The sequence below is a fragment of the Salmo salar genome, chromosome 20 (genome assembly GCF_965601325.2).
Source record: "Salmo salar chromosome 20, fSalSal1, whole genome shotgun sequence".
NCBI lineage: Eukaryota > Metazoa > Chordata > Actinopteri > Salmoniformes > Salmonidae > Salmo > Salmo salar.
In genome coordinates, this window is record NC_138310.1 from 38,687,966 (window position 1) to 38,709,046 (window position 21,081).

Here is a 21,081-nt window from a genome sequence, read left to right on the forward strand (position 1 = left end):
GAACAGCCGACAACCAGGAAGTCTTCTCACTTTGAGTCTGGCACCTTAGACCACTCAGCCATCCTGACAACTATGAAACCTTAAAATTCATATGTTTTTCACGATTCTGTAACATATGGTTTGCTATGTCCGATGAAACATGCAGAACTTAAGATACAAAGAACAGAAAACAAAAAAATGCTAAAATCTAAAGAAAGATATTGTAAAAACATTTTTTTAAAGGAGTTTGCGTAAGTGAGTGAATTATAAGCTAGGCTTATGATGACCTGTATCAAACGATTATTAACGTTTCATTTGTTTTCTGTTCTCAAATTATGACATCTATACAAATTCATTACTGTTCATGTGTTTTACTTTCTCCATATGGAGAAATTCTCGATGTAAATGAAAAGCTACATTTGTAGGCAAAATCTTTGTCAGAAGAGGGATTTGAACACTCGCCTCCAATTGGACACCAGAACAGCCTTCAACCAGGAAGTCTTCTCACTTTGAGTCTGGCGCCTTAGACCACTCGGCCATCCTGACAACTATGAAACCTTAAAATTCATATGTTTTTCACGATTCTGTAACATATGGTTTTCTATGTCCGATGAAACATGCAGAACTTAAGATACAAAGAACAGAAAACAAAAAAATGCTAAAATCTAAAGAAAGATATTGTAAAAACATTTTTTTAAATGAGTTTGCGTAAGTGAGTGAATTATAAGCTAGGCTTATGATGACCTGTAAAGAATGATTATTAACGTTTCATTTGTTTTCTGTTCTCAAATTATGACATCTATACAAATTCATCAGTGTTCATGTGTTTTACTTTCTCCATATGGAGAAATTCTCGATGTAAATGAAAAGCTACTTTTTCAGGCAAAATCTTTGTCAGAAGAGGGATTTGAACCCTCGCCTCCAATCGGAAACCAGAACTCCCGCACAACCAGGTAGGCTTCTCACCTTGAGTCTGGCGCCTTAGACCACTCGGCCATCCTGACAACTATGAAACCTTAAAATTCAGATGTTTTTCACAATTCTGTAACATAAGGTTTAATATGTCCGATGGAAACATGCAGAACTTAAGATACAAAGAACAGAAAACAAAAAAATGCTAAAATCTAAAGAAAGATATTGTAAAAACATTTTTTTTAAATGAGTTTACATAAGTGAGTGAATTGTAAGCTAGGCTTATGATGACCTGTAAAGAATGATTATTAACGTTTCATTTGTTTTCTGTTCCCAAATTATGACATATATCAAACTTTTCATCACTGTTAATGTGTTTTACTTTCTCCATTTGGAGAAATTCTTGGTGTAGATGAAAAGCTACATTTGTAGGCAAAATCTTTGTCAGAAGAGGGATTTGAACCCTCGCCTCCAATTGGAGACCAGAACAGCCAACAACCAGGAAGTCTTCTCACTTTGAGTCTGCCACCTTAGACCACTCGGCCATCCTGACAACTAAGAAAGCTTAAAATTCATATGTTTTTCACGATTCTGTAACATATGGTTTGCTATGTCCGATGAAACATGCAGAACTTAAGATACAAAGAACAGAAAACAAAAAAATGCTAAAATCTAAAGAAAGATATTGTAAAAACATTTTTTTAAAGGAGTTTGCGTAAGTGAGTGAATTATAAGCTAGGCTTATGATGACCTGTAAAGAATGATTATTAACGTTTCATTTGTTTTCTGTTGTCAAATTATGACATCTATACAAATTCATCAGTGTTCATGTGTTTTACTTTCTCCATATGGAGAAATTCTCGATGTAAATGAAAAGCTACTTTTTTAGGCAAAATCTCTGTCAGAAGAGGGATTTGAACCCTCGCCTCCAATCGGAGACCAGAACTCCCACACAACCAGGAAGGCTTCTCACCTTGAGTCTGGCGCCTTAGACCACTCGGCCATCCTGACAACTATGAAACCTTAAAATTCAGATGTTTTTCACGATTCTGTAACATAAGGTTTAATATGTCCGATGGAAACATGCAGAACTTAAGATACAAAGAACAGAAAACAAAAAAATGCTAAAATCTAAAGAAAGATATTGTAAAAACATTTTTTTTAAATGAGTTTACATAAGTGAGTGAATTGTAAGCTAGGCTTATGATGACCTGTAAAGAATGATTATTAACGTTTCATTTGTTTTCTGTTCCCAAATTATGACATATATCAAACTTTTCATCACTGTTAATGTGTTTTACTTTCTCCATTTGGAGAAATTCTTGGTGTAGATGAAAAGCTACATTTGTAGGCAAAATCTTTGTCAGAAGAGGGATTTGAACCCTCGCCTCCAATTGGAGACCAGAACAGCCAACAACCAGGAAGTCTTCTCACTTTGAGTCTGCCACCTTAGACCACTCTGCCATCCTGACAACTATGAAACCTTAAAATTCATATGTTTTTCACGATTCTGTAACATATGGTTTGCTATGTCCGATGAAACATGCAGAACTTAAGATACAAAGAACAGAAAACAAAAAAATGCTAAAATCTAAAGAAAGATATTGTAAAAAATTTTTTTTAAAGGAGTTTGCGTAAGTGAGTGAATTATAAGCTAGGCTTATGATGACCTGTATCAAACGATTATTAACGTTTCATTTGTTTTCTGTTCTCAAATTATGACATCTATACAAATTCATCAGTGTTCATGTGTTTTACTTTCTCCATATGGAGAAATTCTCGATGTAAATGAAAAGCTACTTTTTTAGGCAAAATCTCTGTCAGAAGAGGGATTTGAACCCTCGCCTCCAATCGGAGACCAGAACTCCCGCACAACCAGGAAGGCTTCTCACCTTGAGTCTGGCGCCTTAGACCACTCGGCCATCCTGACAACTATGAAACCTTAAAATTCAGATGTTTTTCACGATTCTGTAACATAAGGTTTAATATGTCCGATGGAAACATGCAGAACTTAAGATACAAAGAACAGAAAACAAAAAAATGCTAAAATCTAAAGAAAGATATTGTAAAAACATTTTTTTTAAATGAGTTTACATAAGTGAGTGAATTGTAAGCTAGGCTTATGATGACCTGTAAAGAATGATTATTAACGTTTCATTTGTTTTCTGTTCCCAAATTATGACATATATCAAACTTTTCATCACTGTTAATGTGTTTTACTTTCTCCATATGGAGAAATTCTCGATGTAAATGAAAAGCTACTTTTTTAGGCAAAATCTCTGTCAGAAGAGGGATTTGAACCCTCGCCTCCAATCGGAGACCAGAACTCCCGCACAACCAGGAAGGCTTCTCACCTTGAGTCTGGCGCCTTAGACCACTCGGCCATCCTGACAACTATGAAACCTTAAAATTCAGATGTTTTTCACGATTCTGTAACATAAGGTTTAATATGTCCGATGGAAACATGCAGAACTTAAGATACAAAGAACAGAAAACAAAAAAATGCTAAAATCTAAAGAAAGATATTGTAAAAACATTTTTTTTAAATGAGTTTACATAAGTGAGTGAATTGTAAGCTAGGCTTATGATGACCTGTAAAGAATGATTATTAACGTTTCATTTGTTTTCTGTTCTCAAATTATGACATCTATACAAATTCATCAGTGTTCATGTGTTTTACTTTCTCCATATGGAGAAATTCTCGATGTAAATGAAAAGCTACTTTTTTAGGCAAAATCTCTGTCAGAAGAGGGATTTGAACCCTCGCCTCCAATCGGAGACCAGAACTCCCGCACAACCAGGTAGGCTTCTCACCTTGAGTCTGGCGCCTTAGACCACTCGGCCATCCTGACAACTATGAAACCTTAAAATTCAGATGTTTTTCACGATTCTGTAACATAAGGTTTAATATGTCCGATGGAAACATGCAGAACTTAAGATACAAAGAACAGAAAACAAAAAAATGCTAAAATCTAAAGAAAGATATTGTAAAAACATTTTTTTTAAATGAGTTTAGATAAGTGAGTGAATTGTAAGCTAGGCTTATGATGACCTGTAAAGAATGATTATTAACGTTTCATTTGTTTTCTGTTCCCAAATTATGACATATATCAAACTTTTCATCACTGTTAATGTGTTTTACTTTCTCCATTTGGAGAAATTCTTGGTGTAGATGAAAAGCTACATTTGTAGGCAAAATCTTTGTCAGAAGAGGGATTTGAACCCTCGCCTCCAATTGGAGACCAGAACAGCCAACAACCAGGAAGTCTTCTCACTTTGAGTCTGCCACCTTAGACCACTCGGCCATCCTGACAACTATGAAAGCTTAAAATTCATATGTTTTTCACGATTCTGTAACATATGGTTTGCTATGTCCGATGAAACATGCAGAACTTAAGATACAAAGAACAGAAAACAAAAAAATGCTAAAATCTAAAGAAAGATATTGTAAAAACATTTTTTTAAAGGAGTTTGCGTAAGTGAGTGAATTATAAGCTAGGCTTATGATGACCTGTATCAAACGATTATTAACGTTTCATTTGTTTTCTGTTCTCAAATTATGACATCTATACAAATTCATCAGTGTTCATGTGTTTTACTTTCTCCATATGGAGAAATTCTCGATGTAAATGAAAAGCTACTTTTTTAGGCAAAATCTCTGTCAGAAGAGGGATTTGAACCCTCGCCTCCAATCGGAGACCAGAACTCCCGCACAACCAGGAAGGCTTCTCACCTTGAGTCTGGCGCCTTAGACCACTCGGCCATCCTGACAACTATGAAACCTTAAAATTCAGATGTTTTTCACGATTCTGTAACATAAGGTTTAATATGTCCGATGGAAACATGCAGAACTTAAGATACAAAGAACAGAAAACAAAAAAATGCTAAAATCTAAAGAAAGATATTGTAAAAACATTTTTTTTAAATGAGTTTACATAAGTGAGTGAATTGTAAGCTAGGCTTATGATGACCTGTAAAGAATGATTATTAACGTTTCATTTGTTTTCTGTTCTCAAATTATGACATCTATACAAATTCATCAGTGTTCATGTGTTTTACTTTCTCCATATGGAGAAATTCTCGATGTAAATGAAAAGCTACTTTTTTAGGCAAAATCTCTGTCAGAAGAGGGATTTGAACCCTCCCCTCCAATCGGAGACCAGAACTCCCGCACAACCAGGTAGGCTTCTCACCTTGAGTCTGGCGCCTTAGACCACTCGGCCATCCTGACAACTATGAAACCTTAAAATTCAGATGTTTTTCACGATTCTGTAACATAAGGTTTAATATGTCCGATGGAAACATGCAGAACTTAAGATACAAAGAACAGAAAACAAAAAAATGCTAAAATCTAAAGAAAGATATTGTAAAAACATTTTTTTTAAATGAGTTTACATAAGTGAGTGAATTGTAAGCTAGGCTTATGATGACCTGTAAAGAATGATTATTAACGTTTCATTTGTTTTCTGTTCCCAAATTATGACATATATCAAACTTTTCATCACTGTTAATGTGTTTTACTTTCTCCATTTGGAGAAATTCTTGGTGTAGATGAAAAGCTACATTTGTAGGCAAAATCTTTGTCAGAAGAGGGATTTGAACCCTCGCCTCCAATTGGAGACCAGAACAGCCAACAACCAGGAAGTCTTCTCACTTTGAGTCTGCCACCTTAGACCACTCGGCCATCCTGACAACTATGAAAGCTTAAAATTCATATGTTTTTCACGATTCTGTAACATATGGTTTGCTATGTCCGATGAAACATGCAGAACTTAAGATACAAAGAACAGAAAACAAAAAAATGCTAAAATCTAAAGAAAGATATTGTAAAAACATTTTTTTAAAGGAGTTTGCGTAAGTGAGTGAATTATAAGCTAGGCTTATGATGACCTGTATCAAACGATTATTAACGTTTCATTTGTTTTCTGTTCTCAAATTATGACATCTATACAAATTCATCAGTGTTCATGTGTTTTACTTTCTCCATATGGAGAAATTCTCGATGTAAATGAAAAGCTACTTTTTTAGGCAAAATCTCTGTCAGAAGAGGGATTTGAACCCTCGCCTCCAATCGGAGACCAGAACTCCCGCACAACCAGGAAGGCTTCTCACCTTGAGTCTGGCGCCTTAGACCACTCGGCCATCCTGACAACTATGAAACCTTAAAATTCAGATGTTTTTCACGATTCTGTAACATAAGGTTTAATATGTCCGATGGAAACATGCAGAACTTAAGATACAAAGAACAGAAAACAAAAAAATGCTAAAATCTAAAGAAAGATATTGTAAAAACATTTTTTTTAAATGAGTTTACATAAGTGAGTGAATTGTAAGCTAGGCTTATGATGACCTGTAAAGAATGATTATTAACGTTTCATTTGTTTTCTGTTCTCAAATTATGACATCTATACAAATTCATCAGTGTTCATGTGTTTTACTTTCTCCATATGGAGAAATTCTCGATGTAAATGAAAAGCTACTTTTTTAGGCAAAATCTCTGTCAGAAGAGGGATTTGAACCCTCGCCTCCAATCGGAGACCAGAACTCCCGCACAACCAGGTAGGCTTCTCACCTTGAGTCTGGCGCCTTAGACCACTCGGCCATCCTGACAACTATGAAACCTTAAAATTCAGATGTTTTTCACGATTCTGTAACATAAGGTTTAATATGTCCGATGGAAACATGCAGAACTTAAGATACAAAGAACAGAAAACAAAAAAATGCTAAAATCTAAAGAAAGATATTGTAAAAACATTTTTTTTAAATGAGTTTACATAAGTGAGTGAATTGTAAGCTAGGCTTATGATGACCTGTAAAGAATGATTATTAACGTTTCATTTGTTTTCTGTTCCCAAATTATGACATATATCAAACTTTTCATCACTGTTAATGTGTTTTACTTTCTCCATTTGGAGAAATTCTTGGTGTAGATGAAAAGCTACATTTGTAGGCAAAATCTTTGTCAGAAGAGGGATTTGAACCCTCGCCTCCAATTGGAGACCAGAACAGCCAACAACCAGGAAGTCTTCTCACTTTGAGTCTGCCACCTTAGACCACTCGGCCATCCTGACAACTATGAAAGCTTAAAATTCATATGTTTTTCACGATTCTGTAACATATGGTTTGCTATGTCCGATGAAACATGCAGAACTTAAGATACAAAGAACAGAAAACAAAAAAATGCTAAAATCTAAAGAAAGATATTGTAAAAACATTTTTTTAAAGGAGTTTGCGTAAGTGAGTGAATTATAAGCTAGGCTTATGATGACCTGTAAAGAATGATTATTAACGTTTCATTTGTTTTCTGTTCTCAAATTATGACATCTATACAAATTCATCAGTGTTCATGTGTTTTACTTTCTCCATATGGAGAAATTCTCGATGTAAATGAAAAGCTACTTTTTTAGGCAAAATCTCTGTCAGAAGAGGGATTTGAACCCTCGCCTCCAATCGGAGACCAGAACTCCCACACAACCAGGAAGGCTTCTCACCTTGAGTCTGGCGCCTTAGACCACTCGGCCATCCTGACAACTATGAAACCTTAAAATTCAGATGTTTTTCACGATTCTGTAACATAAGGTTTAATATGTCCGATGGAAACATGCAGAACTTAAGATACAAAGAACAGAAAACAAAAAAATGCTAAAATCTAAAGAAAGATATTGTAAAAACATTTTTTTTAAATGAGTTTACATAAGTGAGTGAATTGTAAGCTAGGCTTATGATGACCTGTAAAGAATGATTATTAACGTTTCATTTGTTTTCTGTTCCCAAATTATGACATATATCAAACTTTTCATCACTGTTAATGTGTTTTACTTTCTCCATTTGGAGAAATTCTTGGTGTAGATGAAAAGCTACATTTGTAGGCAAAATCTTTGTCAGAAGAGGGATTTGAACCCTCGCCTCCAATTGGAGACCAGAACAGCCAACAACCAGGAAGTCTTCTCACTTTGAGTCTGCCACCTTAGACCACTCGGCCATCCTGACAACTATGAAAGCTTAAAATTCATATGTTTTTCACGATTCTGTAACATATGGTTTGCTATGTCCGATGAAACATGCAGAACTTAAGATACAAAGAACAGAAAACAAAAAAATGCTAAAATCTAAAGAAAGATATTGTAAAAACATTTTTTTAAAGGAGTTTGCGTAAGTGAGTGAATTATAAGCTAGGCTTATGATGACCTGTAAAGAATGATTATTAACGTTTCATTTGTTTTCTGTTCTCAAATTATGACATCTATACAAATTCATCAGTGTTCATGTGTTTTACTTTCTCCATATGGAGAAATTCTCGATGTAAATGAAAAGCTACTTTTTTAGGCAAAATCTCTGTCAGAAGAGGGATTTGAACCCTCGCCTCCAATCGGAGACCAGAACTCCCACACAACCAGGAAGGCTTCTCACCTTGAGTCTGGCGCCTTAGACCACTCGGCCATCCTGACAACTATGAAACCTTAAAATTCAGATGTTTTTCACGATTCTGTAACATAAGGTTTAATATGTCCGATGGAAACATGCAGAACTTAAGATACAAAGAACAGAAAACAAAAAAATGCTAAAATCTAAAGAAAGATATTGTAAAAACATTTTTTTTAAATGAGTTTACATAAGTGAGTGAATTGTAAGCTAGGCTTATGATGACCTGTAAAGAATGATTATTAACGTTTCATTTGTTTTCTGTTCCCAAATTATGACATATATCAAACTTTTCATCACTGTTAATGTGTTTTACTTTCTCCATTTGGAGAAATTCTTGGTGTAGATGAAAAGCTACATTTGTAGGCAAAATCTTTGTCAGAAGAGGGATTTGAACCCTCGCCTCCAATTGGAGACCAGAACAGCCAACAACCAGGAAGTCTTCTCACTTTGAGTCTGCCACCTTAGACCACTCTGCCATCCTGACAACTATGAAACCTTAAAATTCATATGTTTTTCACGATTCTGTAACATATGGTTTGCTATGTCCGATGAAACATGCAGAACTTAAGATACAAAGAACAGAAAACAAAAAAATGCTAAAATCTAAAGAAAGATATTGTAAAAAAAATTTTTTAAAGGAGTTTGCGTAAGTGAGTGAATTATAAGCTAGGCTTATGATGACCTGTATCAAACGATTATTAACGTTTCATTTGTTTTCTGTTCTCAAATTATGACATCTATACAAATTCATCAGTGTTCATGTGTTTTACTTTCTCCATATGGAGAAATTCTCGATGTAAATGAAAAGCTACTTTTTTAGGCAAAATCTCTGTCAGAAGAGGGATTTGAACCCTCGCCTCCAATCGGAGACCAGAACTCCCGCACAACCAGGAAGGCTTCTCACCTTGAGTCTGGCGCCTTAGACCACTCGGCCATCCTGACAACTATGAAACCTTAAAATTCAGATGTTTTTCACGATTCTGTAACATAAGGTTTAATATGTCCGATGGAAACATGCAGAACTTAAGATACAAAGAACAGAAAACAAAAAAATGCTAAAATCTAAAGAAAGATATTGTAAAAACATTTTTTTTAAATGAGTTTACATAAGTGAGTGAATTGTAAGCTAGGCTTATGATGACCTGTAAAGAATGATTATTAACGTTTCATTTGTTTTCTGTTCTCAAATTATGACATCTATACAAATTCATCAGTGTTCATGTGTTTTACTTTCTCCATATGGAGAAATTCTCGATGTAAATGAAAAGCTACTTTTTTAGGCAAAATCTCTGTCAGAAGAGGGATTTGAACCCTCCCCTCCAATCGGAGACCAGAACTCCCGCACAACCAGGTAGGCTTCTCACCTTGAGTCTGGCGCCTTAGACCACTCGGCCATCCTGACAACTATGAAACCTTAAAATTCAGATGTTTTTCACGATTCTGTAACATAAGGTTTAATATGTCCGATGGAAACATGCAGAACTTAAGATACAAAGAACAGAAAACAAAAAAATGCTAAAATCTAAAGAAAGATATTGTAAAAACATTTTTTTTAAATGAGTTTACATAAGTGAGTGAATTGTAAGCTAGGCTTATGATGACCTGTAAAGAATGATTATTAACGTTTCATTTGTTTTCTGTTCCCAAATTATGACATATATCAAACTTTTCATCACTGTTAATGTGTTTTACTTTCTCCATTTGGAGAAATTCTTGGTGTAGATGAAAAGCTACATTTGTAGGCAAAATCTTTGTCAGAAGAGGGATTTGAACGCTCGCCTCCAATTGGAGACCAGAACAGCCAACAACCAGGAAGTCTTCTCACTTTGAGTCTGCCACCTTAGACCACTCGGCCATCCTGACAACTATGAAAGCTTAAAATTCATATGTTTTTCACGATTCTGTAACATATGGTTTGCTATGTCCGATGAAACATGCAGAACTTAAGATACAAAGAACAGAAAACAAAAAAATGCTAAAATCTAAAGAAAGATATTGTAAAAACATTTTTTTAAAGGAGTTTGCGTAAGTGAGTGAATTATAAGCTAGGCTTATGATGACCTGTATCAAACGATTATTAACGTTTCATTTGTTTTCTGTTCTCAAATTATGACATCTATACAAATTCATCAGTGTTCATGTGTTTTACTTTCTCCATATGGAGAAATTCTCGATGTAAATGAAAAGCTACTTTTTTAGGCAAAATCTCTGTCAGAAGAGGGATTTGAACCCTCGCCTCCAATCGGAGACCAGAACTCCCGCACAACCAGGAAGGCTTCTCACCTTGAGTCTGGCGCCTTAGACCACTCGGCCATCCTGACAACTATGAAACCTTAAAATTCAGATGTTTTTCACGATTCTGTAACATAAGGTTTAATATGTCCGATGGAAACATGCAGAACTTAAGATACAAAGAACAGAAAACAAAAAAATGCTAAAATCTAAAGAAAGATATTGTAAAAACATTTTTTTTAAATGAGTTTACATAAGTGAGTGAATTGTAAGCTAGGCTTATGATGACCTGTAAAGAATGATTATTAACGTTTCATTTGTTTTCTGTTCTCAAATTATGACATCTATACAAATTCATCAGTGTTCATGTGTTTTACTTTCTCCATATGGAGAAATTCTCGATGTAAATGAAAAGCTACTTTTTTAGGCAAAATCTCTGTCAGAAGAGGGATTTGAACCCTCGCCTCCAATCGGAGACCAGAACTCCCGCACAACCAGGTAGGCTTCTCACCTTGAGTCTGGCGCCTTAGACCACTCGGCCATCCTGACAACTATGAAACCTTAAAATTCAGATGTTTTTCACGATTCTGTAACATAAGGTTTAATATGTCCGATGGAAACATGCAGAACTTAAGATACAAAGAACAGAAAACAAAAAAATGCTAAAATCTAAAGAAAGATATTGTAAAAACATTTTTTTTAAATGAGTTTACATAAGTGAGTGAATTGTAAGCTAGGCTTATGATGACCTGTAAAGAATGATTATTAACGTTTCATTTGTTTTCTGTTCCCAAATTATGACATATATCAAACTTTTCATCACTGTTAATGTGTTTTACTTTCTCCATTTGGAGAAATTCTTGGTGTAGATGAAAAGCTACATTTGTAGGCAAAATCTTTGTCAGAAGAGGGATTTGAACCCTCGCCTCCAATTGGAGACCAGAACAGCCAACAACCAGGAAGTCTTCTCACTTTGAGTCTGCCACCTTAGACCACTCGGCCATCCTGACAACTATGAAAGCTTAAAATTCATATGTTTTTCACGATTCTGTAACATATGGTTTGCTATGTCCGATGAAACATGCAGAACTTAAGATACAAAGAACAGAAAACAAAAAAATGCTAAAATCTAAAGAAAGATATTGTAAAAACATTTTTTTAAAGGAGTTTGCGTAAGTGAGTGAATTATAAGCTAGGCTTATGATGACCTGTAAAGAATGATTATTAACGTTTCATTTGTTTTCTGTTCTCAAATTATGACATCTATACAAATTCATCAGTGTTCATGTGTTTTACTTTCTCCATATGGAGAAATTCTCGATGTAAATGAAAAGCTACTTTTTTAGGCAAAATCTCTGTCAGAAGAGGGATTTGAACCCTCGCCTCCAATCGGAGACCAGAACTCCCACACAACCAGGAAGGCTTCTCACCTTGAGTCTGGCGCCTTAGACCACTCGGCCATCCTGACAACTATGAAACCTTAAAATTCAGATGTTTTTCACGATTCTGTAACATAAGGTTTAATATGTCCGATGGAAACATGCAGAACTTAAGATACAAAGAACAGAAAACAAAAAAATGCTAAAATCTAAAGAAAGATATTGTAAAAACATTTTTTTTAAATGAGTTTACATAAGTGAGTGAATTGTAAGCTAGGCTTATGATGACCTGTAAAGAATGATTATTAACGTTTCATTTGTTTTCTGTTCCCAAATTATGACATATATCAAACTTTTCATCACTGTTAATGTGTTTTACTTTCTCCATTTGGAGAAATTCTTGGTGTAGATGAAAAGCTACATTTGTAGGCAAAATCTTTGTCAGAAGAGGGATTTGAACCCTCGCCTCCAATTGGAGACCAGAACAGCCAACAACCAGGAAGTCTTCTCACTTTGAGTCTGCCACCTTAGACCACTCGGCCATCCTGACAACTATGAAAGCTTAAAATTCATATGTTTTTCACGATTCTGTAACATATGGTTTGCTATGTCCGATGAAACATGCAGAACTTAAGATACAAAGAACAGAAAACAAAAAAATGCTAAAATCTAAAGAAAGATATTGTAAAAACATTTTTTTAAAGGAGTTTGCGTAAGTGAGTGAATTATAAGCTAGGCTTATGATGACCTGTAAAGAATGATTATTAACGTTTCATTTGTTTTCTGTTCTCAAATTATGACATCTATACAAATTCATCAGTGTTCATGTGTTTTACTTTCTCCATATGGAGAAATTCTCGATGTAAATGAAAAGCTACTTTTTTAGGCAAAATCTCTGTCAGAAGAGGGATTTGAACCCTCGCCTCCAATCGGAGACCAGAACTCCCACACAACCAGGAAGGCTTCTCACCTTGAGTCTGGCGCCTTAGACCACTCGGCCATCCTGACAACTATGAAACCTTAAAATTCAGATGTTTTTCACGATTCTGTAACATAAGGTTTAATATGTCCGATGGAAACATGCAGAACTTAAGATACAAAGAACAGAAAACAAAAAAATGCTAAAATCTAAAGAAAGATATTGTAAAAACATTTTTTTTAAATGAGTTTACATAAGTGAGTGAATTGTAAGCTAGGCTTATGATGACCTGTAAAGAATGATTATTAACGTTTCATTTGTTTTCTGTTCCCAAATTATGACATATATCAAACTTTTCATCACTGTTAATGTGTTTTACTTTCTCCATTTGGAGAAATTCTTGGTGTAGATGAAAAGCTACATTTGTAGGCAAAATCTTTGTCAGAAGAGGGATTTGAACCCTCGCCTCCAATTGGAGACCAGAACAGCCAACAACCAGGAAGTCTTCTCACTTTGAGTCTGCCACCTTAGACCACTCTGCCATCCTGACAACTATGAAACCTTAAAATTCATATGTTTTTCACGATTCTGTAACATATGGTTTGCTATGTCCGATGAAACATGCAGAACTTAAGATACAAAGAACAGAAAACAAAAAAATGCTAAAATCTAAAGAAAGATATTGTAAAAAAAATTTTTTAAAGGAGTTTGCGTAAGTGAGTGAATTATAAGCTAGGCTTATGATGACCTGTATCAAACCATTATTAACGTTTCATTTGTTTTCTGTTCTCAAATTATGACATCTATACAAATTCATCAGTGTTCATGTGTTTTACTTTCTCCATATGGAGAAATTCTCGATGTAAATGAAAAGCTACTTTTTTAGGCAAAATCTCTGTCAGAAGAGGGATTTGAACCCTCGCCTCCAATCGGAGACCAGAACTCCCGCACAACCAGGAAGGCTTCTCACCTTGAGTCTGGCGCCTTAGACCACTCGGCCATCCTGACAACTATGAAACCTTAAAATTCAGATGTTTTTCACGATTCTGTAACATAAGGTTTAATATGTCCGATGGAAACATGCAGAACTTAAGATACAAAGAACAGAAAACAAAAAAATGCTAAAATCTAAAGAAAGATATTGTAAAAACATTTTTTTTAAATGAGTTTACATAAGTGAGTGAATTGTAAGCTAGGCTTATGATGACCTGTAAAGAATGATTATTAACGTTTCATTTGTTTTCTGTTCTCAAATTATGACATCTATACAAATTCATCAGTGTTCATGTGTTTTACTTTCTCCATATGGAGAAATTCTCGATGTAAATGAAAAGCTACTTTTTTAGGCAAAATCTCTGTCAGAAGAGGGATTTGAACGCTCGCCTCCAATCGGAGACCAGAACTCCCGCACAACCAGGTAGGCTTCTCACCTTGAGTCTGGCGCCTTAGACCACTCGGCCATCCTGACAACTATGAAACCTTAAAATTCAGATGTTTTTCACGATTCTGTAACATAAGGTTTAATATGTCCGATGGAAACATGCAGAACTTAAGATACAAAGAACAGAAAACAAAAAAATGCTAAAATCTAAAGAAAGATATTGTAAAAACATTTTTTTTAAATGAGTTTACATAAGTGAGTGAATTGTAAGCTAGGCTTATGATGACCTGTAAAGAATGATTATTCACGTTTCATTTGTTTTCTGTTCCCAAATTATGACATATATCAAACTTTTCATCACTGTTAATGTGTTTTACTTTCTCCATTTGGAGAAATTCTTGGTGTAGATGAAAAGCTACATTTGTAGGCAAAATCTTTGTCAGAAGAGGGATTTGAACCCTCGCCTCCAATTGGAGACCAGAACAGCCAACAACCAGGAAGTCTTCTCACTTTGAGTCTGCCACCTTAGACCACTCGGCCATCCTGACAACTATGAAAGCTTAAAATTCATATGTTTTTCACGATTCTGTAACATATGGTTTGCTATGTCCGATGAAACATGCAGAACTTAAGATACAAAGAACAGAAAACAAAAAAATGCTAAAATCTAAAGAAAGATATTGTAAAAACATTTTTTTAAAGGAGTTTGCGTAAGTGAGTGAATTATAAGCTAGGCTTATGATGACCTGTAAAGAATGATTATTAACGTTTCATTTGTTTTCTGTTCTCAAATTATGACATCTATACAAATTCATCAGTGTTCATGTGTTTTACTTTCTCCATATGGAGAAATTCTCGATGTAAATGAAAAGCTACTTTTTTAGGCAAAATCTCTGTCAGAAGAGGGATTTGAACCCTCGCCTCCAATCGGAGACCAGAACTCCCACACAACCAGGAAGGCTTCTCACCTTGAGTCTGGCGCCTTAGACCACTCGGCCATCCTGACAACTATGAAACCTTAAAATTCAGATGTTTTTCACGATTCTGTAACATAAGGTTTAATATGTCCGATGGAAACATGCAGAACTTAAGATACAAAGAACAGAAAACAAAAAAATGCTAAAATCTAAAGAAAGATATTGTAAAAACATTTTTTTTAAATGAGTTTACATAAGTGAGTGAATTGTAAGCTAGGCTTATGATGACCTGTAAAGAATGATTATTAACGTTTCATTTGTTTTCTGTTCCCAAATTATGACATATATCAAACTTTTCATCACTGTTAATGTGTTTTACTTTCTCCATTTGGAGAAATTCTTGGTGTAGATGAAAAGCTACATTTGTAGGCAAAATCTTTGTCAGAAGAGGGATTTGAACCCTCGCCTCCAATTGGAGACCAGAACAGCCAACAACCAGGAAGTCTTCTCACTTTGAGTCTGCCACCTTAGACCACTCTGCCATCCTGACAACTATGAAACCTTAAAATTCATATGTTTTTCACGATTCTGTAACATATGGTTTGCTATGTCCGATGAAACATGCAGAACTTAAGATACAAAGAACAGAAAACAAAAAAATGCTAAAATCTAAAGAAAGATATTGTAAAAAAAATTTTTTAAAGGAGTTTGCGTAAGTGAGTGAATTATAAGCTAGGCTTATGATGACCTGTATCAAACCATTATTAACGTTTCATTTGTTTTCTGTTCTCAAATTATGACATCTATACAAATTCATCAGTGTTCATGTGTTTTACTTTCTCCATATGGAGAAATTCTCGATGTAAATGAAAAGCTACTTTTTTAGGCAAAATCTCTGTCAGAAGAGGGATTTGAACCCTCGCCTCCAATCGGAGACCAGAACTCCCGCACAACCAGGAAGGCTTCTCACCTTGAGTCTGGCGCCTTAGACCACTCGGCCATCCTGACAACTATGAAACCTTAAAATTCAGATGTTTTTCACGATTCTGTAACATAAGGTTTAATATGTCCGATGGAAACATGCAGAACTTAAGATACAAAGAACAGAAAACAAAAAAATGCTAAAATCTAAAGAAAGATATTGTAAAAACATTTTTTTTAAATGAGTTTACATAAGTGAGTGAATTGTAAGCTAGGCTTATGATGACCTGTAAAGAATGATTATTAACGTTTCATTTGTTTTCTGTTCCCAAATTATGACATATATCAAACTTTTCATCACTGTTAATGTGTTTTACTTTCTCCATTTGGAGAAATTCTTGGTGTAGATGAAAAGCTACATTTGTAGGCAAAATCTTTGTCAGAAGAGGGATTTGAACCCTCGCCTCCAATTGGAGACCAGAACAGCCAACAACCAGGAAGTCTTCTCACTTTGAGTCTGCCACCTTAGACCACTCGGCCATCCTGACAACTATGAAACCTTAAAATTCATATGTTTTTCACGATTCTGTAACATATGGTTTGCTATGTCCGATGAAACATGCAGAACTTAAGATACAAAGAACAGAAAACAAAAAAATGCTAAAATCTAAAGAAAGATATTGTAAAAAAATTTTTTTAAAGGAGTTTGCGTAAGTGAGTGAATTATAAGCTAGGCTTATGATGACCTGTAAAGAATGATTATTAACGTTTCATTTGTTTTCTGTTCTCAAATTATGACATCTATACAAATTCATCAGTGTTCATGTGTTTTACTTTCTCCATATGGAGAAATTCTCGATGTAAATGAAAAGCTACTTTTTTAGGCAAAATCTCTGTCAGAAGAGGGATTTGAACGCTCGCCTCCAATCGGAGACCAGAACTCCCGCACAACCAGGTAGGCTTCTCACCTTGAGTCTGGCGCCTTAGACCACTCGGCCATCCTGACAACTATGAAACCTTAAAATTCAGATGTTTTTCACGATTCTGTAACATAAGGTTTAATATGTCCGATGGAAACATGCAGAACTTAAGATACAAAGAACAGAAAACAAAAAAATGCTAAAATCTAAAGAAAGATATTGTAAAAACATTTTTTTTAAATGAGTTTACATAAGTGAGTGAATTGTAAGCTAGGCTTATGATGACCTGTAAAGAATGATTATTAACGTTTCATTTGTTTTCTGTTCCCAAATTATGACATATATCAAACTTTTCATCACTGTTAATGTGTTTTACTTTCTCCATTTGGAGAAATTCTTGGTGTAGATGAAAAGCTACATTTGTAGGCAAAATCTTTGTCAGAAGAGGGATTTGAACCCTCGCCTCCAATTGGAGACCAGAACAGCCAACAACCAGGAAGTCTTCTCACTTTGAGTCTGCCACCTTAGACCACTCGGCCATCCTGACAACTATGAAAGCTTAAAATTCATATGTTTTTCACGATTCTGTAACATATGGTTTGCTATGTCCGATGAAACATGCAGAACTTAAGATACAAAGAACAGAAAACAAAAAAATGCTAAAATCTAAAGAAAGATATTGTAAAAACATTTTTTTAAAGGAGTTTGCGTAAGTGAGTGAATTATAAGCTAGGCTTATGATGACCTGTAAAGAATGATTATTAACGTTTCATTTGTTTTCTGTTCTCAAATTATGACATCTATACAAATTCATCAGTGTTCATGTGTTTTACTTTCTCCATATGGAGAAATTCTCGATGTAAATGAAAAGCTACTTTTTTAGGCAAAATCTCTGTCAGAAGAGGGATTTGAACCCTCGCCTCCAATCGGAGACCAGAACTCCCACACAACCAGGAAGGCTTCTCACCTTGAGTCTGGCGCCTTAGACCACTCGGCCATCCTGACAACTATGAAACCTTAAAATTCAGATGTTTTTCACGATTCTGTAACATAAGGTTTAATATGTCCGATGGAAACATGCAGAACTTAAGATACAAAGAACAGAAAACAAAAAAATGCTAAAATCTAAAGAAAGATATTGTAAAAACATTTTTTTTAAATGAGTTTACATAAGTGAGTGAATTGTAAGCTAGGCTTATGATGACCTGTAAAGAATGATTATTAACGTTTCATTTGTTTTCTGTTCCCAAATTATGACATATATCAAACTTTTCATCACTGTTAATGTGTTTTACTTTCTCCATTTGGAGAAATTCTTGGTGTAGATGAAAAGCTACATTTGTAGGCAAAATCTTTGTCAGAAGAGGGATTTGAACCCTCGCCTCCAATTGGAGACCAGAACAGCCAACAACCAGGAAGTCTTCTCACTTTGAGTCTGCCACCTTAGACCACTCTGCCATCCTGACAACTATGAATCCTTAAAATTCATATGTTTTTCACGATTCTGTAACATATGGTTTGCTATGTCCGATGAAACATGCAGAACTTAAGATACAAAGAACAGAAAACAAAAAAATGCTAAAATCTAAAGAAAGATATTGTAAAAAATTTTTTTTAAAGGAGTTTGCGTAAGTGAGTGAATTATAAGCTAGGCTTATGATGACCTGTATCAAACCATTATTAACGTTTCATTTGTTTTCTGTTCTCAAATTATGACATCTATACAAATTCATCAGTGTTCATGTGTTTTACTTTCTCCATATGGAGAAATTCTCGATGTAAATGAAAAGCTACTTTTTTAGGCAAAATCTCTGTCAGAAGAGGGATTTGAACCCTCGCCTCCAATCGGAGACCAGAACTCCCGCACAACCAGGAAGGCTTCTCACCTTGAGTCTGGCGCCTTAGACCACTCGGCCATCCTGACAACTATGAACCCTTAAAATTCAGATGTTTTTCACGATTCTGTAACATAAGGTTTAATATGTCCGATGGAAACATGCAGAACTTAAGATACAAAGAACAGAAAACAAAAAAATGCTAAAATCTAAAGAAAGATATTGTAAAAACATTTTTTTTAAATGAGTTTACATAAGTGAGTGAATTGTAAGCTAGGCTTATGATGACCTGTAAAGAATGATTATTAACGTTTCATTTGTTTTCTGTTCCCAAATTATGACATATATCAAACTTTTCATCACTGTTAATGTGTTTTACTTTCTCCATTTGGAGAAATTCTTGGTGTAGATGAAAAGCTACATTTGTAGGCAAAATCTTTGTCAGAAGAGGGATTTGAACCCTCGCCTCCAATTGGAGACCAGAACAGCCAACAACCAGGAAGTCTTCTCACTTTGAGTCTGCCACCTTAGACCACTCGGCCATCCTGACAACTATGAAACCTTAAAATTCATATGTTTTTCACGATTCTGTAACATATGGTTTGCTATGTCCGATGAAACATGCAGAACTTAAGATACAAAGAACAGAAAACAAAAAAATGCTAAAATCTAAAGAAAGATATTGTAAAAAAATTTTTTTAAAGGAGTTTGCGTAAGTGAGTGAATTATAAGCTAGGCTTATGATGACCTGTATCAAACCATTATTAACGTTTCATTTGTTTTCTGTTCTCAAATTATGACATCTATACAAATTCATCAGTGTTCATGTGTTTTACTTTCTCCATATGGAGAAATTCTCGATGTAAATGAAAAGCTACTTTTTTAGGCAAAATCTCTGTCAGAAGAGGGATTTGAACCCTCGCCTCCAATCGGAGACCAGAACTCCCGCACAACCAGGAAGGCTTCTCACCTTGAGTCTGGCGCCTTAGACCACTCGGCCATCCTGACAACTATGAAACCTTAAAATTCAGATGTTTTTCACGATTCTGTAACATAAGGTTTAATCGGAGACCAGAACTCCCGCACAACCAGGTAGGCTTCTCACCTTGAGTCTGGCGCCTTAGACCACTCGGCCATCGTGACAACTATGAAACCTTAAAATTCAGATGTTTTTCACGATTCTGTAACATAAGGTTTAATATGTCCGATGGAAACATGCAGAACTTAAGATACAAAGAACAGAAAACAAAAAAATGCTAAAATCTAAAGAAAGATATTGTAAAAACATTTTTTTTAAATGAGTTTACATAAGTGAGTGAATTGTAAGCTAGGCTTATGATGACCTGTAAAGAATGATTATTAACGTTTCATTTGTTTTCTGTTCCCAAATTATGACATATATCAAACTTTTCATCACTGTTAATGTGTTTTACTTTCTCCATTTGGAGAAATTCTTGGTGTAGATGAAAAGCTACATTTGTAGGCAAAATCTTTGTCAGAAGAGGGATTTGAACCCTCGCCTCCAATTGGAGACCAGAACAGCCAACAACCAGGAAGTCTTCTCACGTTGAGTCTGCCACCTTAGACCACTCGGCCATCCTGACAACTATGAAAGCCTAAAATTCATATGTTTTTCACGATTCTGTAACATATGGTTTGCTATGTCCGATGAAACATGCAGAACTTAAGATACAAAGAACAGAAAACAAAAAAATGCTAAAATCTAAAGAAAGATATTGTAAAAACATTTTTTTAAAGGAGTTTGCGTAAGTGAGTGAATTATAAGCTAGGCTTATGATGACCTGTATCAAACGATTATTAACGTTTCATTTGTTTTCTGTTCTCAAATTATGACATCTATACAAATTCATCAGTGTTCATGTGTTTTACTTTCTCCATATGGAGAAATTCTCGATGTAAATGAAAAGCTACTTTTTTAGGCAAAATATCTGTCAGAAGAGGGATTTGAACCCTCGCCTCCAATCAGAGACCAGAACTCCCACACAACCAGGAAGGCTTCTCACCTTGAGTCTGGCGCCTTAGACCACTCCGCCATCCTGAGAACTATGAAACCTTAAAATTCAGATGTTTTTCACAATTCTGTAACATAAGGTTTAATATGTCCGATGGAAACATGCAGAACTTAAGATACAAAGAACAGAAAACAAAAAAATGCTAAAATCTAAAGAAAGATATTGTAAAAACATTTTTTTTAAATGAGTTTACATAAGTGAGTGAATTGTAAGCTAGGCTTATGATGA

At 35.0% G+C, this 21,081-nt stretch overlaps 43 non-coding genes across 43 annotated transcripts; all 43 read right to left on the bottom strand.

The window, feature by feature from the left end:
- Positions 1–414: 414 nt before the first annotated feature.
- Positions 415–525, bottom strand: trnal-caa (transfer RNA leucine (anticodon CAA)). The gene is made up of 2 exons: positions 488–525; positions 415–460 (listed from the first exon to the last, which is right to left on the bottom strand). It is a non-coding gene; the product is annotated as a tRNA-Leu (tRNA).
- Positions 526–871: 346 nt separating this feature from the next.
- trnal-caa (transfer RNA leucine (anticodon CAA)) lies at positions 872–983 on the bottom strand. The gene is made up of 2 exons: positions 946–983; positions 872–917 (listed from the first exon to the last, which is right to left on the bottom strand). It is a non-coding gene; the product is annotated as a tRNA-Leu (tRNA).
- Positions 984–1,333: 350 nt separating this feature from the next.
- Positions 1,334–1,444, bottom strand: trnal-caa (transfer RNA leucine (anticodon CAA)). Its single transcript has 2 exons — positions 1,407–1,444; positions 1,334–1,379 (listed from the first exon to the last, which is right to left on the bottom strand). It is a non-coding gene; the product is annotated as a tRNA-Leu (tRNA).
- A 346-nt stretch (positions 1,445–1,790) lies between these two features.
- Positions 1,791–1,902, bottom strand: trnal-caa (transfer RNA leucine (anticodon CAA)). Its single transcript has 2 exons — positions 1,865–1,902; positions 1,791–1,836 (listed from the first exon to the last, which is right to left on the bottom strand). It is a non-coding gene; the product is annotated as a tRNA-Leu (tRNA).
- Positions 1,903–2,252: 350 nt separating this feature from the next.
- Positions 2,253–2,363, bottom strand: trnal-caa (transfer RNA leucine (anticodon CAA)). Its single transcript has 2 exons — positions 2,326–2,363; positions 2,253–2,298 (listed from the first exon to the last, which is right to left on the bottom strand). It is a non-coding gene; the product is annotated as a tRNA-Leu (tRNA).
- A 346-nt stretch (positions 2,364–2,709) lies between these two features.
- On the bottom strand, positions 2,710–2,821 carry trnal-caa (transfer RNA leucine (anticodon CAA)). The gene is made up of 2 exons: positions 2,784–2,821; positions 2,710–2,755 (listed from the first exon to the last, which is right to left on the bottom strand). It is a non-coding gene; the product is annotated as a tRNA-Leu (tRNA).
- Positions 2,822–3,171: 350 nt separating this feature from the next.
- On the bottom strand, positions 3,172–3,283 carry trnal-caa (transfer RNA leucine (anticodon CAA)). Its single transcript has 2 exons — positions 3,246–3,283; positions 3,172–3,217 (listed from the first exon to the last, which is right to left on the bottom strand). It is a non-coding gene; the product is annotated as a tRNA-Leu (tRNA).
- Positions 3,284–3,631: 348 nt separating this feature from the next.
- On the bottom strand, positions 3,632–3,743 carry trnal-caa (transfer RNA leucine (anticodon CAA)). The gene is made up of 2 exons: positions 3,706–3,743; positions 3,632–3,677 (listed from the first exon to the last, which is right to left on the bottom strand). It is a non-coding gene; the product is annotated as a tRNA-Leu (tRNA).
- Positions 3,744–4,093: 350 nt separating this feature from the next.
- Positions 4,094–4,204, bottom strand: trnal-caa (transfer RNA leucine (anticodon CAA)). Its single transcript has 2 exons — positions 4,167–4,204; positions 4,094–4,139 (listed from the first exon to the last, which is right to left on the bottom strand). It is a non-coding gene; the product is annotated as a tRNA-Leu (tRNA).
- A 346-nt stretch (positions 4,205–4,550) lies between these two features.
- Positions 4,551–4,662, bottom strand: trnal-caa (transfer RNA leucine (anticodon CAA)). Its single transcript has 2 exons — positions 4,625–4,662; positions 4,551–4,596 (listed from the first exon to the last, which is right to left on the bottom strand). It is a non-coding gene; the product is annotated as a tRNA-Leu (tRNA).
- Positions 4,663–5,010: 348 nt separating this feature from the next.
- trnal-caa (transfer RNA leucine (anticodon CAA)) lies at positions 5,011–5,122 on the bottom strand. Its single transcript has 2 exons — positions 5,085–5,122; positions 5,011–5,056 (listed from the first exon to the last, which is right to left on the bottom strand). It is a non-coding gene; the product is annotated as a tRNA-Leu (tRNA).
- Positions 5,123–5,472: 350 nt separating this feature from the next.
- Positions 5,473–5,583, bottom strand: trnal-caa (transfer RNA leucine (anticodon CAA)). Its single transcript has 2 exons — positions 5,546–5,583; positions 5,473–5,518 (listed from the first exon to the last, which is right to left on the bottom strand). It is a non-coding gene; the product is annotated as a tRNA-Leu (tRNA).
- A 346-nt stretch (positions 5,584–5,929) lies between these two features.
- Positions 5,930–6,041, bottom strand: trnal-caa (transfer RNA leucine (anticodon CAA)). The gene is made up of 2 exons: positions 6,004–6,041; positions 5,930–5,975 (listed from the first exon to the last, which is right to left on the bottom strand). It is a non-coding gene; the product is annotated as a tRNA-Leu (tRNA).
- Positions 6,042–6,389: 348 nt separating this feature from the next.
- Positions 6,390–6,501, bottom strand: trnal-caa (transfer RNA leucine (anticodon CAA)). The gene is made up of 2 exons: positions 6,464–6,501; positions 6,390–6,435 (listed from the first exon to the last, which is right to left on the bottom strand). It is a non-coding gene; the product is annotated as a tRNA-Leu (tRNA).
- A 350-nt stretch (positions 6,502–6,851) lies between these two features.
- Positions 6,852–6,962, bottom strand: trnal-caa (transfer RNA leucine (anticodon CAA)). The gene is made up of 2 exons: positions 6,925–6,962; positions 6,852–6,897 (listed from the first exon to the last, which is right to left on the bottom strand). It is a non-coding gene; the product is annotated as a tRNA-Leu (tRNA).
- Positions 6,963–7,308: 346 nt separating this feature from the next.
- trnal-caa (transfer RNA leucine (anticodon CAA)) lies at positions 7,309–7,420 on the bottom strand. The gene is made up of 2 exons: positions 7,383–7,420; positions 7,309–7,354 (listed from the first exon to the last, which is right to left on the bottom strand). It is a non-coding gene; the product is annotated as a tRNA-Leu (tRNA).
- A 350-nt stretch (positions 7,421–7,770) lies between these two features.
- Positions 7,771–7,881, bottom strand: trnal-caa (transfer RNA leucine (anticodon CAA)). The gene is made up of 2 exons: positions 7,844–7,881; positions 7,771–7,816 (listed from the first exon to the last, which is right to left on the bottom strand). It is a non-coding gene; the product is annotated as a tRNA-Leu (tRNA).
- A 346-nt stretch (positions 7,882–8,227) lies between these two features.
- On the bottom strand, positions 8,228–8,339 carry trnal-caa (transfer RNA leucine (anticodon CAA)). The gene is made up of 2 exons: positions 8,302–8,339; positions 8,228–8,273 (listed from the first exon to the last, which is right to left on the bottom strand). It is a non-coding gene; the product is annotated as a tRNA-Leu (tRNA).
- Positions 8,340–8,689: 350 nt separating this feature from the next.
- On the bottom strand, positions 8,690–8,800 carry trnal-caa (transfer RNA leucine (anticodon CAA)). The gene is made up of 2 exons: positions 8,763–8,800; positions 8,690–8,735 (listed from the first exon to the last, which is right to left on the bottom strand). It is a non-coding gene; the product is annotated as a tRNA-Leu (tRNA).
- A 346-nt stretch (positions 8,801–9,146) lies between these two features.
- On the bottom strand, positions 9,147–9,258 carry trnal-caa (transfer RNA leucine (anticodon CAA)). The gene is made up of 2 exons: positions 9,221–9,258; positions 9,147–9,192 (listed from the first exon to the last, which is right to left on the bottom strand). It is a non-coding gene; the product is annotated as a tRNA-Leu (tRNA).
- A 348-nt stretch (positions 9,259–9,606) lies between these two features.
- Positions 9,607–9,718, bottom strand: trnal-caa (transfer RNA leucine (anticodon CAA)). Its single transcript has 2 exons — positions 9,681–9,718; positions 9,607–9,652 (listed from the first exon to the last, which is right to left on the bottom strand). It is a non-coding gene; the product is annotated as a tRNA-Leu (tRNA).
- Positions 9,719–10,525: 807 nt separating this feature from the next.
- Positions 10,526–10,637, bottom strand: trnal-caa (transfer RNA leucine (anticodon CAA)). Its single transcript has 2 exons — positions 10,600–10,637; positions 10,526–10,571 (listed from the first exon to the last, which is right to left on the bottom strand). It is a non-coding gene; the product is annotated as a tRNA-Leu (tRNA).
- Positions 10,638–10,985: 348 nt separating this feature from the next.
- trnal-caa (transfer RNA leucine (anticodon CAA)) lies at positions 10,986–11,097 on the bottom strand. The gene is made up of 2 exons: positions 11,060–11,097; positions 10,986–11,031 (listed from the first exon to the last, which is right to left on the bottom strand). It is a non-coding gene; the product is annotated as a tRNA-Leu (tRNA).
- Positions 11,098–11,447: 350 nt separating this feature from the next.
- trnal-caa (transfer RNA leucine (anticodon CAA)) lies at positions 11,448–11,558 on the bottom strand. The gene is made up of 2 exons: positions 11,521–11,558; positions 11,448–11,493 (listed from the first exon to the last, which is right to left on the bottom strand). It is a non-coding gene; the product is annotated as a tRNA-Leu (tRNA).
- Positions 11,559–11,904: 346 nt separating this feature from the next.
- Positions 11,905–12,016, bottom strand: trnal-caa (transfer RNA leucine (anticodon CAA)). The gene is made up of 2 exons: positions 11,979–12,016; positions 11,905–11,950 (listed from the first exon to the last, which is right to left on the bottom strand). It is a non-coding gene; the product is annotated as a tRNA-Leu (tRNA).
- Positions 12,017–12,366: 350 nt separating this feature from the next.
- Positions 12,367–12,477, bottom strand: trnal-caa (transfer RNA leucine (anticodon CAA)). Its single transcript has 2 exons — positions 12,440–12,477; positions 12,367–12,412 (listed from the first exon to the last, which is right to left on the bottom strand). It is a non-coding gene; the product is annotated as a tRNA-Leu (tRNA).
- A 346-nt stretch (positions 12,478–12,823) lies between these two features.
- Positions 12,824–12,935, bottom strand: trnal-caa (transfer RNA leucine (anticodon CAA)). The gene is made up of 2 exons: positions 12,898–12,935; positions 12,824–12,869 (listed from the first exon to the last, which is right to left on the bottom strand). It is a non-coding gene; the product is annotated as a tRNA-Leu (tRNA).
- Positions 12,936–13,285: 350 nt separating this feature from the next.
- On the bottom strand, positions 13,286–13,396 carry trnal-caa (transfer RNA leucine (anticodon CAA)). The gene is made up of 2 exons: positions 13,359–13,396; positions 13,286–13,331 (listed from the first exon to the last, which is right to left on the bottom strand). It is a non-coding gene; the product is annotated as a tRNA-Leu (tRNA).
- A 346-nt stretch (positions 13,397–13,742) lies between these two features.
- On the bottom strand, positions 13,743–13,854 carry trnal-caa (transfer RNA leucine (anticodon CAA)). Its single transcript has 2 exons — positions 13,817–13,854; positions 13,743–13,788 (listed from the first exon to the last, which is right to left on the bottom strand). It is a non-coding gene; the product is annotated as a tRNA-Leu (tRNA).
- A 348-nt stretch (positions 13,855–14,202) lies between these two features.
- trnal-caa (transfer RNA leucine (anticodon CAA)) lies at positions 14,203–14,314 on the bottom strand. Its single transcript has 2 exons — positions 14,277–14,314; positions 14,203–14,248 (listed from the first exon to the last, which is right to left on the bottom strand). It is a non-coding gene; the product is annotated as a tRNA-Leu (tRNA).
- A 350-nt stretch (positions 14,315–14,664) lies between these two features.
- trnal-caa (transfer RNA leucine (anticodon CAA)) lies at positions 14,665–14,775 on the bottom strand. The gene is made up of 2 exons: positions 14,738–14,775; positions 14,665–14,710 (listed from the first exon to the last, which is right to left on the bottom strand). It is a non-coding gene; the product is annotated as a tRNA-Leu (tRNA).
- A 346-nt stretch (positions 14,776–15,121) lies between these two features.
- trnal-caa (transfer RNA leucine (anticodon CAA)) lies at positions 15,122–15,233 on the bottom strand. The gene is made up of 2 exons: positions 15,196–15,233; positions 15,122–15,167 (listed from the first exon to the last, which is right to left on the bottom strand). It is a non-coding gene; the product is annotated as a tRNA-Leu (tRNA).
- Positions 15,234–15,583: 350 nt separating this feature from the next.
- Positions 15,584–15,694, bottom strand: trnal-caa (transfer RNA leucine (anticodon CAA)). The gene is made up of 2 exons: positions 15,657–15,694; positions 15,584–15,629 (listed from the first exon to the last, which is right to left on the bottom strand). It is a non-coding gene; the product is annotated as a tRNA-Leu (tRNA).
- Positions 15,695–16,040: 346 nt separating this feature from the next.
- On the bottom strand, positions 16,041–16,152 carry trnal-caa (transfer RNA leucine (anticodon CAA)). Its single transcript has 2 exons — positions 16,115–16,152; positions 16,041–16,086 (listed from the first exon to the last, which is right to left on the bottom strand). It is a non-coding gene; the product is annotated as a tRNA-Leu (tRNA).
- Positions 16,153–16,502: 350 nt separating this feature from the next.
- trnal-caa (transfer RNA leucine (anticodon CAA)) lies at positions 16,503–16,613 on the bottom strand. Its single transcript has 2 exons — positions 16,576–16,613; positions 16,503–16,548 (listed from the first exon to the last, which is right to left on the bottom strand). It is a non-coding gene; the product is annotated as a tRNA-Leu (tRNA).
- A 346-nt stretch (positions 16,614–16,959) lies between these two features.
- Positions 16,960–17,071, bottom strand: trnal-caa (transfer RNA leucine (anticodon CAA)). Its single transcript has 2 exons — positions 17,034–17,071; positions 16,960–17,005 (listed from the first exon to the last, which is right to left on the bottom strand). It is a non-coding gene; the product is annotated as a tRNA-Leu (tRNA).
- A 350-nt stretch (positions 17,072–17,421) lies between these two features.
- trnal-caa (transfer RNA leucine (anticodon CAA)) lies at positions 17,422–17,532 on the bottom strand. The gene is made up of 2 exons: positions 17,495–17,532; positions 17,422–17,467 (listed from the first exon to the last, which is right to left on the bottom strand). It is a non-coding gene; the product is annotated as a tRNA-Leu (tRNA).
- A 346-nt stretch (positions 17,533–17,878) lies between these two features.
- Positions 17,879–17,990, bottom strand: trnal-caa (transfer RNA leucine (anticodon CAA)). The gene is made up of 2 exons: positions 17,953–17,990; positions 17,879–17,924 (listed from the first exon to the last, which is right to left on the bottom strand). It is a non-coding gene; the product is annotated as a tRNA-Leu (tRNA).
- Positions 17,991–18,340: 350 nt separating this feature from the next.
- trnal-caa (transfer RNA leucine (anticodon CAA)) lies at positions 18,341–18,451 on the bottom strand. The gene is made up of 2 exons: positions 18,414–18,451; positions 18,341–18,386 (listed from the first exon to the last, which is right to left on the bottom strand). It is a non-coding gene; the product is annotated as a tRNA-Leu (tRNA).
- A 346-nt stretch (positions 18,452–18,797) lies between these two features.
- trnal-caa (transfer RNA leucine (anticodon CAA)) lies at positions 18,798–18,909 on the bottom strand. Its single transcript has 2 exons — positions 18,872–18,909; positions 18,798–18,843 (listed from the first exon to the last, which is right to left on the bottom strand). It is a non-coding gene; the product is annotated as a tRNA-Leu (tRNA).
- A 350-nt stretch (positions 18,910–19,259) lies between these two features.
- On the bottom strand, positions 19,260–19,370 carry trnal-caa (transfer RNA leucine (anticodon CAA)). Its single transcript has 2 exons — positions 19,333–19,370; positions 19,260–19,305 (listed from the first exon to the last, which is right to left on the bottom strand). It is a non-coding gene; the product is annotated as a tRNA-Leu (tRNA).
- Positions 19,371–19,716: 346 nt separating this feature from the next.
- On the bottom strand, positions 19,717–19,828 carry trnal-caa (transfer RNA leucine (anticodon CAA)). The gene is made up of 2 exons: positions 19,791–19,828; positions 19,717–19,762 (listed from the first exon to the last, which is right to left on the bottom strand). It is a non-coding gene; the product is annotated as a tRNA-Leu (tRNA).
- Positions 19,829–20,313: 485 nt separating this feature from the next.
- On the bottom strand, positions 20,314–20,424 carry trnal-caa (transfer RNA leucine (anticodon CAA)). Its single transcript has 2 exons — positions 20,387–20,424; positions 20,314–20,359 (listed from the first exon to the last, which is right to left on the bottom strand). It is a non-coding gene; the product is annotated as a tRNA-Leu (tRNA).
- Positions 20,425–21,081: the final 657 nt, after the last annotated feature.